The sequence below is a fragment of the Clarias gariepinus genome, chromosome 15 (assembly GCF_024256425.1).
Source record: "Clarias gariepinus isolate MV-2021 ecotype Netherlands chromosome 15, CGAR_prim_01v2, whole genome shotgun sequence".
NCBI classification, from domain to species: Eukaryota; Metazoa; Chordata; class Actinopteri; order Siluriformes; family Clariidae; genus Clarias; species Clarias gariepinus.
In genome coordinates, this window is record NC_071114.1 from 4,844,765 (window position 1) to 4,857,193 (window position 12,429).

General features: G+C 45.3%; 18 non-coding genes across 18 annotated transcripts; all 18 read left to right on the forward strand.

Annotated features, from left to right (window-relative positions):
• Window positions 1–161: 161 nt before the first annotated feature.
• Window positions 162–234, forward strand: trnaf-gaa (transfer RNA phenylalanine (anticodon GAA)). The gene has a single exon. It is a non-coding gene; the product is annotated as a tRNA-Phe (tRNA).
• A 1,198-nt stretch (window positions 235–1,432) lies between these two features.
• On the forward strand, window positions 1,433–1,504 carry trnaq-cug (transfer RNA glutamine (anticodon CUG)). The gene has a single exon. It is a non-coding gene; the product is annotated as a tRNA-Gln (tRNA).
• A 262-nt stretch (window positions 1,505–1,766) lies between these two features.
• trnaf-gaa (transfer RNA phenylalanine (anticodon GAA)) lies at window positions 1,767–1,839 on the forward strand. The gene has a single exon. It is a non-coding gene; the product is annotated as a tRNA-Phe (tRNA).
• A 536-nt stretch (window positions 1,840–2,375) lies between these two features.
• On the forward strand, window positions 2,376–2,447 carry trnaq-cug (transfer RNA glutamine (anticodon CUG)). Its single transcript has one exon. It is a non-coding gene; the product is annotated as a tRNA-Gln (tRNA).
• Window positions 2,448–2,710: 263 nt separating this feature from the next.
• On the forward strand, window positions 2,711–2,783 carry trnaf-gaa (transfer RNA phenylalanine (anticodon GAA)). Its single transcript has one exon. It is a non-coding gene; the product is annotated as a tRNA-Phe (tRNA).
• Window positions 2,784–3,722: 939 nt separating this feature from the next.
• Window positions 3,723–3,795, forward strand: trnaf-gaa (transfer RNA phenylalanine (anticodon GAA)). Its single transcript has one exon. It is a non-coding gene; the product is annotated as a tRNA-Phe (tRNA).
• A 604-nt stretch (window positions 3,796–4,399) lies between these two features.
• Window positions 4,400–4,471, forward strand: trnaq-cug (transfer RNA glutamine (anticodon CUG)). Its single transcript has one exon. It is a non-coding gene; the product is annotated as a tRNA-Gln (tRNA).
• Window positions 4,472–4,733: 262 nt separating this feature from the next.
• On the forward strand, window positions 4,734–4,806 carry trnaf-gaa (transfer RNA phenylalanine (anticodon GAA)). Its single transcript has one exon. It is a non-coding gene; the product is annotated as a tRNA-Phe (tRNA).
• A 1,198-nt stretch (window positions 4,807–6,004) lies between these two features.
• Window positions 6,005–6,076, forward strand: trnaq-cug (transfer RNA glutamine (anticodon CUG)). Its single transcript has one exon. It is a non-coding gene; the product is annotated as a tRNA-Gln (tRNA).
• A 262-nt stretch (window positions 6,077–6,338) lies between these two features.
• trnaf-gaa (transfer RNA phenylalanine (anticodon GAA)) lies at window positions 6,339–6,411 on the forward strand. Its single transcript has one exon. It is a non-coding gene; the product is annotated as a tRNA-Phe (tRNA).
• Window positions 6,412–7,350: 939 nt separating this feature from the next.
• trnaf-gaa (transfer RNA phenylalanine (anticodon GAA)) lies at window positions 7,351–7,423 on the forward strand. The gene has a single exon. It is a non-coding gene; the product is annotated as a tRNA-Phe (tRNA).
• Window positions 7,424–8,027: 604 nt separating this feature from the next.
• On the forward strand, window positions 8,028–8,099 carry trnaq-cug (transfer RNA glutamine (anticodon CUG)). Its single transcript has one exon. It is a non-coding gene; the product is annotated as a tRNA-Gln (tRNA).
• A 262-nt stretch (window positions 8,100–8,361) lies between these two features.
• trnaf-gaa (transfer RNA phenylalanine (anticodon GAA)) lies at window positions 8,362–8,434 on the forward strand. Its single transcript has one exon. It is a non-coding gene; the product is annotated as a tRNA-Phe (tRNA).
• Window positions 8,435–9,632: 1,198 nt separating this feature from the next.
• On the forward strand, window positions 9,633–9,704 carry trnaq-cug (transfer RNA glutamine (anticodon CUG)). Its single transcript has one exon. It is a non-coding gene; the product is annotated as a tRNA-Gln (tRNA).
• A 262-nt stretch (window positions 9,705–9,966) lies between these two features.
• trnaf-gaa (transfer RNA phenylalanine (anticodon GAA)) lies at window positions 9,967–10,039 on the forward strand. The gene has a single exon. It is a non-coding gene; the product is annotated as a tRNA-Phe (tRNA).
• A 939-nt stretch (window positions 10,040–10,978) lies between these two features.
• trnaf-gaa (transfer RNA phenylalanine (anticodon GAA)) lies at window positions 10,979–11,051 on the forward strand. The gene has a single exon. It is a non-coding gene; the product is annotated as a tRNA-Phe (tRNA).
• Window positions 11,052–11,655: 604 nt separating this feature from the next.
• Window positions 11,656–11,727, forward strand: trnaq-cug (transfer RNA glutamine (anticodon CUG)). The gene has a single exon. It is a non-coding gene; the product is annotated as a tRNA-Gln (tRNA).
• Window positions 11,728–11,989: 262 nt separating this feature from the next.
• trnaf-gaa (transfer RNA phenylalanine (anticodon GAA)) lies at window positions 11,990–12,062 on the forward strand. The gene has a single exon. It is a non-coding gene; the product is annotated as a tRNA-Phe (tRNA).
• The last annotated feature ends 367 nt before the right edge of the window (window positions 12,063–12,429 follow it).

Genomic DNA, 12,429 nt, shown 5'->3' on the forward strand with positions numbered 1-12,429 from the left:
TTTATCAATTGCTTTTATAATTACAATGACTTGGACTATCAGCTAGCGTTTAATAGCTGCTCACTTGATCATCGGCCACTGTATGGCATGATGAAGCCATTGGCAGTTAACCATAACACATGGTTTGGTTCCATTCTTAAAATAGGAATTTGACTGCACCAGCCGAAATAGCTCAGTTGGGAGAGCGTTAGACTGAAGATCTAAAGGTCCCTGGTTCGATCCCGGGTTTCGGCACTGCCAGATGAGTTTTGGTTACAAGCTCTTAGTGCCCGAGCGCCTGGCTCCGTGCAGCTTATCAGTGTATGGACAAACTGTGGTCATCCCAAACACCAACAAATGGTTCCATGGTGTAATGTCTAGCACTCTGGACTTTGTATCCAGTGATCCGAGTTCAGATCTCGGTGGAACCTTTGCTTGGGAGGGAAGGGTTGCAAGAAATGGCTATGTCAAAGTCCCTACATTTGACTGGTTCTAAAGCAAAGAAACTTGAATAAAAATCATCATCAATTGCTTGCTGGAGTCACTGTGTGGGAAACAAAAGAACTACTCACAGATGGCAGATGGAGATCCTTCTGCAAGAGGAAAAAATGTGGAAACTGGCTGACCTGAAGCAAACGCACTTTCTCATGCTACGGAGGCGTGGTTCTACAATAAGCTTTGTCTTTTTCTACTTACACAAGACAACAAAAGCTCTGCCCAGTTTCTTTGTGTGATTTCAAAACAAGAGTTAGCACAGTTTAGTGACCTTTGATTACAAGCTCTTATGCTCTGACCTCTTTGCTGTTTGTCAGTATTTGGAAGTGACATGTGGGTCACAAAAAGGCGCTGCATGCAGGTTGGTTCCATGGTGTAATGGTTATTGCCCGAGCGCCTGGCTCCGTGCAGCTTATCAGTGTATGGACAAACTGTGGTCATCCCAAACACCAACAAATGGTTCCATGGTGTAATGTCTAGCACTCTGGACTTTGTATCCAGTGATCCGAGTTCAGATCTCGGTGGAACCTTTGCTTGGGAGGGAAGGGTTGCAAGAAATGGCTATGTCAAAGTCCCTACATTTGCCTGGTTCTAAAGCAAAGAAACTTGAATAAAAATCATCATCCATTGCTTGCTGGAGTCACTGTGTGGGAAACAAAAGAACTACTCACAGATGGCAGATGGAGATCCTTCTGCAAGAGGAAAAAATGTGGAAACTGGCTGACCTGAAGCAAACACACTTTCTCATGCTACGGAGGCGTGGTTCTACAATAAGCTTTGTCTTCTTCTACTTACACAAGACAACCAAAGCTCCGCCCAGTTTCTTTGTGTGATTTCAAAACAAGAGTTAGCACAGTTTAGTGACCTTTGATTACAAGCTCTTACGCTCTGACCTCTTTGCTGTTTCTCAGTATTTGGAAGTGACATGTGGGTCACAAAAAGGCGCTGCGTGCAGGTTGGTTCCATGGTGTAATGGTTAGCACTCTGGACTCTGAATCCAGCGATCCGAGTTCAAATCTCGGTGGGACCTGCAAATCTGCATTGAACCATCCATGCCCCTGAGTTCATTCGTTCCCTTCCACGTGGGTGCTTAGGATGAGCTTTCTGAACAACAAGGTTCTGGGGCAGTTCTTTATCAATTGCTTTTATAATTACAATGACTTGGACTATCAGCTAGCGTTTAATAGCTGCTCACTTGATCATCGGCCACTGTATGGCATGATGAAGCCATTGGCAGTTAACCATAACACATGGTTTGGTTCCATTCTTAAAATAGGATTTTGACTGCACCAGCCGAAATAGCTCAGTTGGGAGAGCGTTAGACTGAAGATCTAAAGGTCCCTGGTTCGATCCCGGGTTTCGGCACTGCCAGATGAGTTTTGGTTACAAGCTCTTAGTGCCCGAGCGCCTGGCTCCGTGCAGCTTATCAGTGTATGGACAAACTGTGGTCATCCCAAACACCAACAAATGGTTCCATGGTGTAATGTCTAGCACTCTGGACTTTGTATCCAGTGATCCGAGTTCAGATCTCGGTCGAACCTTTGCTTGGGAGGGAAGGGTTGCAAGAAATGGCTATGTCAAAGTCCCTACATTTGCCTGGTTCTAAAGCAAAGAAACTTGAATAAAAATCATCATCAATTGCTTGCTGGAGTCACTGTGTGGGAAACAAAAGAACTACTCACAGATGGCAGATGGAGATCCTTCTGCAAGAGGAAAAAATGTGGAAACTGGCTGACCTGAAGCAAACACACTTTCTCATGCTACGGAGGCGTGGTTCTACAATAAGCTTTGTCTTCTTCTACTTACACAAGACAACCAAAGCTCCGCCCAGTTTCTTTGTGGGCGGAGTCTCAGTATTTGGAAGTGACATGTGGGTCACAAAAAGGCGCTGCGTGCAGGTTGGTTCCATGGTGTAATGGTTAGCACTCTGGACTCTGAATCCAGCGATCCGAGTTCAAATCTCGGTGGGACCTGCAAATCTGCATTGAACCATCCAAGCCCCTGAGTTCATTCGTGCCCTTCCACGTGGGTGCTTAGGATGAGCTTTCTGAACAACAAGGTTCTGAGGCAGTTCTTTATCAATTGCTTTTATAATTACAATGACTTGGACTATTAGCTAGCGTTTTATAGCTGCTCACTTGATCATCGGCCACTGTATGGCATGATGAAGTAAATGGGCAGTTAACCATAACACATGGTTTGGTTCCATTCTTAAAATAGGAATTAGACTGCACCAGCCGAAATAGCTCAGTTGGGAGAGCGTTAGACTGAAGATCTAAAGGTCCCTGGTTCGATCCCGGGTTTCGGCACTGCCAGATGAGTTTTTGTTACAAGCTCTTAGTGCCCGAGCGCCTGGCTCCGTGCAGCTTATCAGTGTATGGACAAACTGTGGTCATCCCAAACACCAACAAATGGTTCCATGGTGTAATGTCTAGCACTCTGGACTTTGTATCCAGTGATCCGAGTTCAGATCTCGGTGGAACCTTTGCTTGGGAGGGAAGGGTTGCAAGAAATGGCTATGTCAAAGTCCCTACATTTGCCTGGTTCTAAAGCAAAGAAACTTGAATAAAAATCATCATCCATTGCTTGCTGGAGTCACTGTGTGGGAAACAAAAGAACTACTCACAGATGGCAGATGGAGATCCTTCTGCAAGAGGAAAAAATGTGGAAACTGGCTGACCTGAAGCAAACACACTTTCTCATGCTACGGAGGCGTGGTTCTACAATAAGCTTTGTCTTCTTCTACTTACACAAGACAACCAAAGCTCCGCCCAGTTTCTTTGTGTGATTTCAAAACAAGAGTTAGCACAGTTTAGTGACCTTTGATTACAAGCCCTTACGCTCTGACCTCTTTGCTGTTTCTCAGTATTTGGAAGTGACATGTGGGTCACAAAAAGGCGCTGCGTGCAGGTTGGTTCCATGGTGTAATGGTTAGCACTCTGGACTCTGTATCCAGTGATCCGAGTTCAGATCTCGGTGGAACCTGCAAATCTGCATTGAACCATCCAAGCCCCTGAGTTCATTCGTGCCCTTCCACGTGGGTGCTTAGGATGAGCTTTCTGAACAACAAGGTTCTGGGGCAGTTCTTTATCAATTGCTTTTATAATTACAATGACTTGGACTATTAGCTAGCGTTTTATAGCTGCTCACTTGATCATCGGCCACTGTATGGCATGATGAAGTAAATTGGCAGTTAACCATAACACATGGTTTGGTTCCATTCTTAAAATAGGATTTTGACTGCACCAGCCGAAATAGCTCAGTTGGGAGAGCGTTAGACTGAAGATCTAAAGGTCCCTGGTTCGATCCCGGGTTTCGGCACTGCCAGATGAGTTTTGGTTACAAGCTCTTAGTGCCCGAGCGCCTGGCTCCGTGCAGCTTATCAGTGTATGGACAAACTGTGGTCATCCCAAACACCAACAAATGGTTCCATGGTGTAATGTCTAGCACTCTGGACTTTGTATCCAGTGATCCGAGTTCAGATCTCGGTGGAACCTTTGCTTGGGAGGGAAGGGTTGCAAGAAATGGCTATGTCAAAGTCCCTACATTTGCCTAGTTCTAAAGCAAAGAAACTTGAATAAAAATCATCATCCATTGCTTGCTGGAGTCACTGTGTGGGAAACAAAAGAACTACTCACAGATGGCAGATGGAGATCCTTCTGCAAGAGGAAAAAATGTGGAAACTGGCTGACCTGAAGCAAACACACTTTCTCATGCTACGGAGGCGTGGTTCTACAATAAGCTTTGTCTTCTTCTACTTACACAAGACAACCAAAGCTCCGCCCAGTTTCTTTGTGTGATTTCAAAACAAGAGTTAGCACAGTTTAGTGACCTTTGATTACAAGCTCTTACGCTCTGACCTCTTTGCTGTTTCTCAGTATTTGGAAGTGACATGTGGGTCACAAAAAGGCGCTACGTGCAGGTTGGTTCCATGGTGTAATGGTTAGCACTCTGGACTCTGAATCCAGCGATCCGAGTTCAAATCTCGGTGGGACCTGCAAATCTGCACTGAACCATCCAAGCCCCTGAGTTCATTCGTTCCCTTCCACGTGGGTGCTTAGGATGAGCTTTCTGAACAACAAGGTTCTGGGGCAGTTCTTTATCAATTGCTTTTATAATTACAATGACTTGGACTATCAGCTAGCGTTTAATAGCTGCTCACTTGATCATCGGCCACTGTATGGCATGATGAAGCCATTGGCAGTTAACCATAACACATGGTTTGGTTCCATTCTTAAAATAGGAATTTGACTGCACCAGCCGAAATAGCTCAGTTGGGAGAGCGTTAGACTGAAGATCTAAAGGTCCCTGGTTCGATCCCGGGTTTCGGCACTGCCAGATGAGTTTTGGTTACAAGCTCTTAGTGCCCGAGCGCCTGGCTCCGTGCAGCTTATCAGTGTATGGACAAACTGTGGTCATCCCAAACACCAACAAATGGTTCCATGGTGTAATGTCTAGCACTCTGGACTTTGTATCCAGTGATCCGAGTTCAGATCTCGGTGGAACCTTTGCTTGGGAGGGAAGGGTTGCAAGAAATGGCTATGTCAAAGTCCCTACATTTGCCTGGTTCTAAAGCAAAGAAACTTGAATAAAAATCATCATCAATTGCTTGCTGGAGTCACTGTGTGGGAAACAAAAGAACTACTCACAGATGGCAGATGGAGATCCTTCTGCAAGAGGAAAAAATGTGGAAACTGGCTGACCTGAAGCAAACGCACTTTCTCATGCTACAGAGGCGTGGTTCTACAATAAGCTTTGTCTTCTTCTACTTACACAAGACAACAAAAGCTCCGCCCAGTTTCTTTGTGTGATTTCAAAACAAGAGTTAGCACAGTTTAGTGACCTTTGATTACAAGCTCTTACGCTCTGACCTCTTTGCTGTTTCTCAGTATTTGGAAGTGACATGTGGGTCACAAAAAGGCGCTGCATGCAGGTTGGTTCCATGGTGTAATGGTTATTGCCCGAGCGCCTGGCTCCGTGCAGCTTATCAGTGTATGGACAAACTGTGGTCATCCCAAACACCAACAAATGGTTCCATGGTGTAATGTCTAGCACTCTGGACTTTGTATCCAGTGATCCGAGTTCAGATCTCGGTGGAACCTTTGCTTGGGAGGGAAGGGTTGCAAGAAATGGCTATGTCAAAGTCCCTACATTTGCCTGGTTCTAAAGCAAAGAAACTTGAATAAAAATCATCATCCATTGCTTGCTGGAGTCACTGTGTGGGAAACAAAAGAACTACTCACAGATGGCAGATGGAGATCCTTCTGCAAGAGGAAAAAATGTGGAAACTGGCTGACCTGAAGCAAACACACTTTCTCATGCTACGGAGGCGTGGTTCTACAATAAGCTTTGTCTTCTTCTACTTACACAAGACAACCAAAGCTCCGCCCAGTTTCTTTGTGTGATTTCAAAACAAGAGTTAGCACAGTTTAGTGACCTTTGATTACAAGCTCTTACGCTCTGACCTCTTTGCTGTTTCTCAGTATTTGGAAGTGACATGTGGGTCACAAAAAGGCGCTGCGTGCAGGTTGGTTCCATGGTGTAATGGTTAGCACTCTGGACTCTGAATCCAGCGATCCGAGTTCAAATCTCGGTGGGACCTGCAAATCTGCATTGAACCATCCATGCCCCTGAGTTCATTCGTTCCCTTCCACGTGGGTGCTTAGGATGAGCTTTCTGAACAACAAGGTTCTGGGGCAGTTCTTTATCAATTGCTTTTATAATTACAATGACTTGGACTATCAGCTAGCGTTTAATAGCTGCTCACTTGATCATCGGCCACTGTATGGCATGATGAAGCCATTGGCAGTTAACCATAACACATGGTTTGGTTCCATTCTTAAAATAGGATTTTGACTGCACCAGCCGAAATAGCTCAGTTGGGAGAGCGTTAGACTGAAGATCTAAAGGTCCCTGGTTCGATCCCGGGTTTCGGCACTGCCAGATGAGTTTTGGTTACAAGCTCTTAGTGCCCGAGCGCCTGGCTCCGTGCAGCTTATCAGTGTATGGACAAACTGTGGTCATCCCAAACACCAACAAATGGTTCCATGGTGTAATGTCTAGTACTTTGGACTTTGTATCCAGTGATCCGAGTTCAGATCTCGGTGGAACCTTTGCTTGGGAGGGAAGGGTTGCAAGAAATGGCTATGTCAAAGTCCCTACATTTGCCTGGTTCTAAAGCAAAGAAACTTGAATAAAAATCATCATCAATTGCTTGCTGGAGTCACTGTGTGGGAAACAAAAGAAGTACTCACAGATGGCAGATGGAGATCCTTCTGCAAGAGGAAAAAATGTGGAAACTGGCTGACCTGAAGCAAACACACTTTCTCATGCTACGGAGGCGTGGTTCTACAATAAGCTTTGTCTTCTTCTACTTACACAAGACAACCAAAGCTCCGCCCAGTTTCTTTGTGTGATTTCAAAACAAGAGTTAGCACAGTTTAGTGACCTTTGATTACAAGCCCTTACGCTCTGACCTCTTTGCTGTTTCTCAGTATTTGGAAGTGACATGTGGGTCACAAAAAGGCGCTGCGTGCAGGTTGGTTCCATGGTGTAATGGTTAGCACTCTGGACTCTGTATCCAGTGATCCGAGTTCAGATCTCGGTGGAACCTGCAAATCTGCATTGAACCATCCAAGCCCCTGAGTTCATTCGTGCCCTTCCACGTGGGTGCTTAGGATGAGCTTTCTGAACAACAAGGTTCTGGGGCAGTTCTTTATCAATTGCTTTTATAATTACAATGACTTGGACTATTAGCTAGCGTTTAATAGCTGCTCACTTGATCATCGGCCACTGTATGGCATGATGAAGTAAATGGGCAGTTAACCATAACACATGGTTTGGTTCCATTCTTAAAATAGGAATTTGACTGCACCAGCCGAAATAGCTCAGTTGGGAGAGCGTTAGACTGAAGATCTAAAGGTCCCTGGTTCGATCCCGGGTTTCGGCACTGCCAGATGAGTTTTGGTTACAAGCTCTTAGTGCCCGAGCGCCTGGCTCCGTGCAGCTTATCAGTGTATGGACAAACTGTGGTCATCCCAAACACCAACAAATGGTTCCATGGTGTAATGTCCAGCACTCTGGACTTTGTATCCAGTGATCCGAGTTCAGATCTCGGTGGAACCTTTGCTTGGGAGGGAAGGGTTGCAAGAAATGGCTATGTCAAAGTCCCTACATTTGCCTAGTTCTAAAGCAAAGAAACTTGAATAAAAATCATCATCCATTGCTTGCTGGAGTCACTGTGTGGGAAACAAAAGAACTACTCACAGATGGCAGATGGAGATCCTTCTGCAAGAGGAAAAAATGTGGAAACTGGCTGACCTGAAGCAAACACACTTTCTCATGCTACGGAGGCGTGGTTCTACAATAAGCTTTGTCTTCTTCTACTTACACAAGACAACCAAAGCTCCGCCCAGTTTCTTTGTGTGATTTCAAAACAAGAGTTAGCACAGTTTAGTGACCTTTGATTACAAGCTCTTACGCTCTGACCTCTTTGCTGTTTCTCAGTATTTGGAAGTGACATGTGGGTCACAAAAAGGCGCTACGTGCAGGTTGGTTCCATGGTGTAATGGTTAGCACTCTGGACTCTGAATCCAGCGATCCGAGTTCAAATCTCGGTGGGACCTGCAAATCTGCACTGAACCATCCAAGCCCCTGAGTTCATTCGTTCCCTTCCACGTGGGTGCTTAGGATGAGCTTTCTGAACAACAAGGTTCTGGGGCAGTTCTTTATCAATTGCTTTTATAATTACAATGACTTGGACTATCAGCTAGCGTTTAATAGCTGCTCACTTGATCATCGGCCACTGTATGGCATGATGAAGCCATTGGCAGTTAACCATAACACATGGTTTGGTTCCATTCTTAAAATAGGAATTTGACTGCACCAGCCGAAATAGCTCAGTTGGGAGAGCGTTAGACTGAAGATCTAAAGGTCCCTGGTTCGATCCCGGGTTTCGGCACTGCCAGATGAGTTTTGGTTACAAGCTCTTAGTGCCCGAGCGCCTGGCTCCGTGCAGCTTATCAGTGTATGGACAAACTGTGGTCATCCCAAACACCAACAAATGGTTCCATGGTGTAATGTCTAGCACTCTGGACTTTGTATCCAGTGATCCGAGTTCAGATCTCGGTGGAACCTTTGCTTGGGAGGGAAGGGTTGCAAGAAATGGCTATGTCAAAGTCCCTACATTTGCCTGGTTCTAAAGCAAAGAAACTTGAATAAAAATCATCATCAATTGCTTGCTGGAGTCACTGTTTGGGAAACAAAAGAACTACTCACAGATGGCAAACGGAGATCCTTCTGCAAGAGGAAAAAATGTGGAAACTGGCTGACCTGAAGCAAACGCACTTTCTCATGCTACAGAGGCGTGGTTCTACAATAAGCTTTGTCTTCTTCTACTTACACAAGACAACAAAAGCTCCGCCCAGTTTCTTTGTGTGATTTCAAAACAAGAGTTAGCACAGTTTAGTGACCTTTGATTACAAGCTCTTACGCTCTGACCTCTTTGCTGTTTCTCAGTATTTGGAAGTGACATGTGGGTCACAAAAAGGCGCTGCGTGCAGGTTGGTTCCATGGTGTAATGGTTATTGCCCGAGCGCCTGGCTCCGTGCAGCTTATCAGTGTATGGACAAACTGTGGTCATCCCAAACACCAACAAATGGTTCCATGGTGTAATGTCTAGCACTCTGGACTTTGTATCCAGTGATCCGAGTTCAGATCTCGGTGGAACCTTTGCTTGGGAGGGAAGGGTTGCAAGAAATGGCTATGTCAAAGTCCCTACATTTGCCTGGTTCTAAAGCAAAGAAACTTGAATAAAAATCATCATCCATTGCTTGCTGGAGTCACTGTGTGGGAAACAAAAGAACTACTCACAGATGGCAGATGGAGATCCTTCTGCAAGAGGAAAAAATGTGGAAACTGGCTGACCTGAAGCAAACACACTTTCTCATGCTACGGAGGCGTGGTTCTACAATAAGCTTTGTCTTCTTCTACTTACACAAGACAACCAAAGCTCCGCCCAGTTTCTTTGTGTGATTTCAAAACAAGAGTTAGCACAGTTTAGTGACCTTTGATTACAAGCTCTTACGCTCTGACCTCTTTGCTGTTTCTCAGTATTTGGAAGTGACATGTGGGTCACAAAAAGGCGCTGCGTGCAGGTTGGTTCCATGGTGTAATGGTTAGCACTCTGGACTCTGAATCCAGCGATCCGAGTTCAAATCTCGGTGGGACCTGCAAATCTGCATTGAACCATCCATGCCCCTGAGTTCATTCGTTCCCTTCCACGTGGGTGCTTAGGATGAGCTTTCTGAACAACAAGGTTCTGGGGCAGTTCTTTATCAATTGCTTTTATAATTACAATGACTTGGACTATCAGCTAGCGTTTAATAGCTGCTCACTTGATCATCGGCCACTGTATGGCATGATGAAGCCATTGGCAGTTAACCATAACACATGGTTTGGTTCCATTCTTAAAATAGGATTTTGACTGCACCAGCCGAAATAGCTCAGTTGGGAGAGCGTTAGACTGAAGATCTAAAGGTCCCTGGTTCGATCCCGGGTTTCGGCACTGCCAGATGAGTTTTGGTTACAAGCTCTTAGTGCCCGAGCGCCTGGCTCCGTGCAGCTTATCAGTGTATGGACAAACTGTGGTCATCCCAAACACCAACAAATGGTTCCATGGTGTAATGTCTAGTACTTTGGACTTTGTATCCAGTGATCCGAGTTCAGATCTCGGTGGAACCTTTGCTTGGGAGGGAAGGGTTGCAAGAAATGGCTATGTCAAAGTCCCTACATTTGCCTGGTTCTAAAGCAAAGAAACTTGAATAAAAATCATCATCAATTGCTTGCTGGAGTCACTGTGTGGGAAACAAAAGAAGTACTCACAGATGGCAGATGGAGATCCTTCTGCAAGAGGAAAAAATGTGGAAACTGGCTGACCTGAAGCAAACACACTTTCTCATGCTACGGAGGCGTGGTTCTACAATAAGCTTTGTCTTCTTCTACTTACACAAGACAACCAAAGCTCCGCCCAGTTTCTTTGTGTGATTTCAAAACAAGAGTTAGCACAGTTTAGTGACCTTTGATTACAAGCCCTTACGCTCTGACCTCTTTGCTGTTTCTCAGTATTTGGAAGTGACATGTGGGTCACAAAAAGGCGCTGCGTGCAGGTTGGTTCCATGGTGTAATGGTTAGCACTCTGGACTCTGTATCCAGTGATCCGAGTTCAGATCTCGGTGGAACCTGCAAATCTGCATTGAACCATCCAAGCCCCTGAGTTCATTCGTGCCCTTCCACGTGGGTGCTTAGGATGAGCTTTCTGAACAACAAGGTTCTGGGGCAGTTCTTTATCAATTGCTTTTATAATTACAATGACTTGGACTATTAGCTAGCGTTTAATAGCTGCTCACTTGATCATCGGCCACTGTATGGCATGATGAAGTAAATGGGCAGTTAACCATAACACATGGTTTGGTTCCATTCTTAAAATAGGATTTTGACTGCACCAGCCGAAATAGCTCAGTTGGGAGAGCGTTAGACTGAAGATCTAAAGGTCCCTGGTTCGATCCCGGGTTTCGGCACTGCCAGATGAGTTTTGGTTACAAGCTCTTAGTGCCCGAGCGCCTGGCTCCGTGCAGCTTATCAGTGTATGGACAAACTGTGGTCATCCCAAACACCAACAAATGGTTCCATGGTGTAATGTCTAGCACTCTGGACTTTGTATCCAGTGATCCGAGTTCAGATCTCGGTGGAACCTTTGCTTGGGAGGGAAGGGTTGCAAGAAATGGCTATGTCAAAGTCCCTACATTTGCCTAGTTCTAAAGCAAAGAAACTTGAATAAAAATCATCATCCATTGCTTGCTGGAGTCACTGTGTGGGAAACAAAAGAACTACTCACAGATGGCAGATGGAGATCCTTCTGCAAGAGGAAAAAATGTGGAAACTGGCTGACCTGAAGCAAACACACTTTCTCATGCTACGGAGGCGTGGTTCTACAATAAGCTTTGTCTTCTTCTACTTACACAAGACAACCAAAGCTCCGCCCAGTTTCTTTGTGTGATTTCAAAACAAGAGTTAGCACAGTTTAGTGACCTTTGATTACAAGCTCTTACGCTCTGACCTCTTTGCTGTTTCTCAGTATTTGGAAGTGACATGTGGGTCACAAAAAGGCGCTACGTGCAGGTTGGTTCCATGGTGTAATGGTTAGCACTCTGGACTCTGAATCCAGCGATCCGAGTTCAAATCTCGGTGGGACCTGCAAATCTGCACTGAACCATCCAAGCCCCTGAGTTCATTCGTTCCCTTCCACGTGGGTGCTTAGGATGAGCTTTCTGAACAACAAGGTTCTGGGGCAGTTCTTTATCAATTGCTTTTATAATTACAATGACTTGGACTATCAGCTAGCGTTTAATAGCTGCTCACTTGATCATCGGCCACTGTATGGCATGATGAAGCCATTGGCAGTTAACCATAACACATGGTTTGGTTCCATTCTTAAAATAGGAATTTGACTGCACCAGCCGAAATAGCTCAGTTGGGAGAGCGTTAGACTGAAGATCTAAAGGTCCCTGGTTCGATCCCGGGTTTCGGCACTGCCAGATGAGTTTTGGTTACAAGCTCTTAGTGCCCGAGCGCCTGGCTCCGTGCAGCTTATCAGTGTATGGACAAACTGTGGTCATCCCAAACACCAACAAATGGTTCCATGGTGTAATGTCTAGCACTCTGGACTTTGTATCCAGTGATCCGAGTTCAGATCTCGGTGGAACCTTTGCTTGGGAGGGAAGGGTTGCAAGAAATGGCTATGTCAAAGTCCCTACATTTGACTGGTTCTAAAGCAAAGAAACTTGAATAAAAATCATCATCAATTGCTTGCTGGAGTCACTGTGTGGGAAACAAAAGAACTACTCACAGATGGCAGATGGAGATCCTTCTGCAAGAGGAAAAAATGTGGAAACTGGC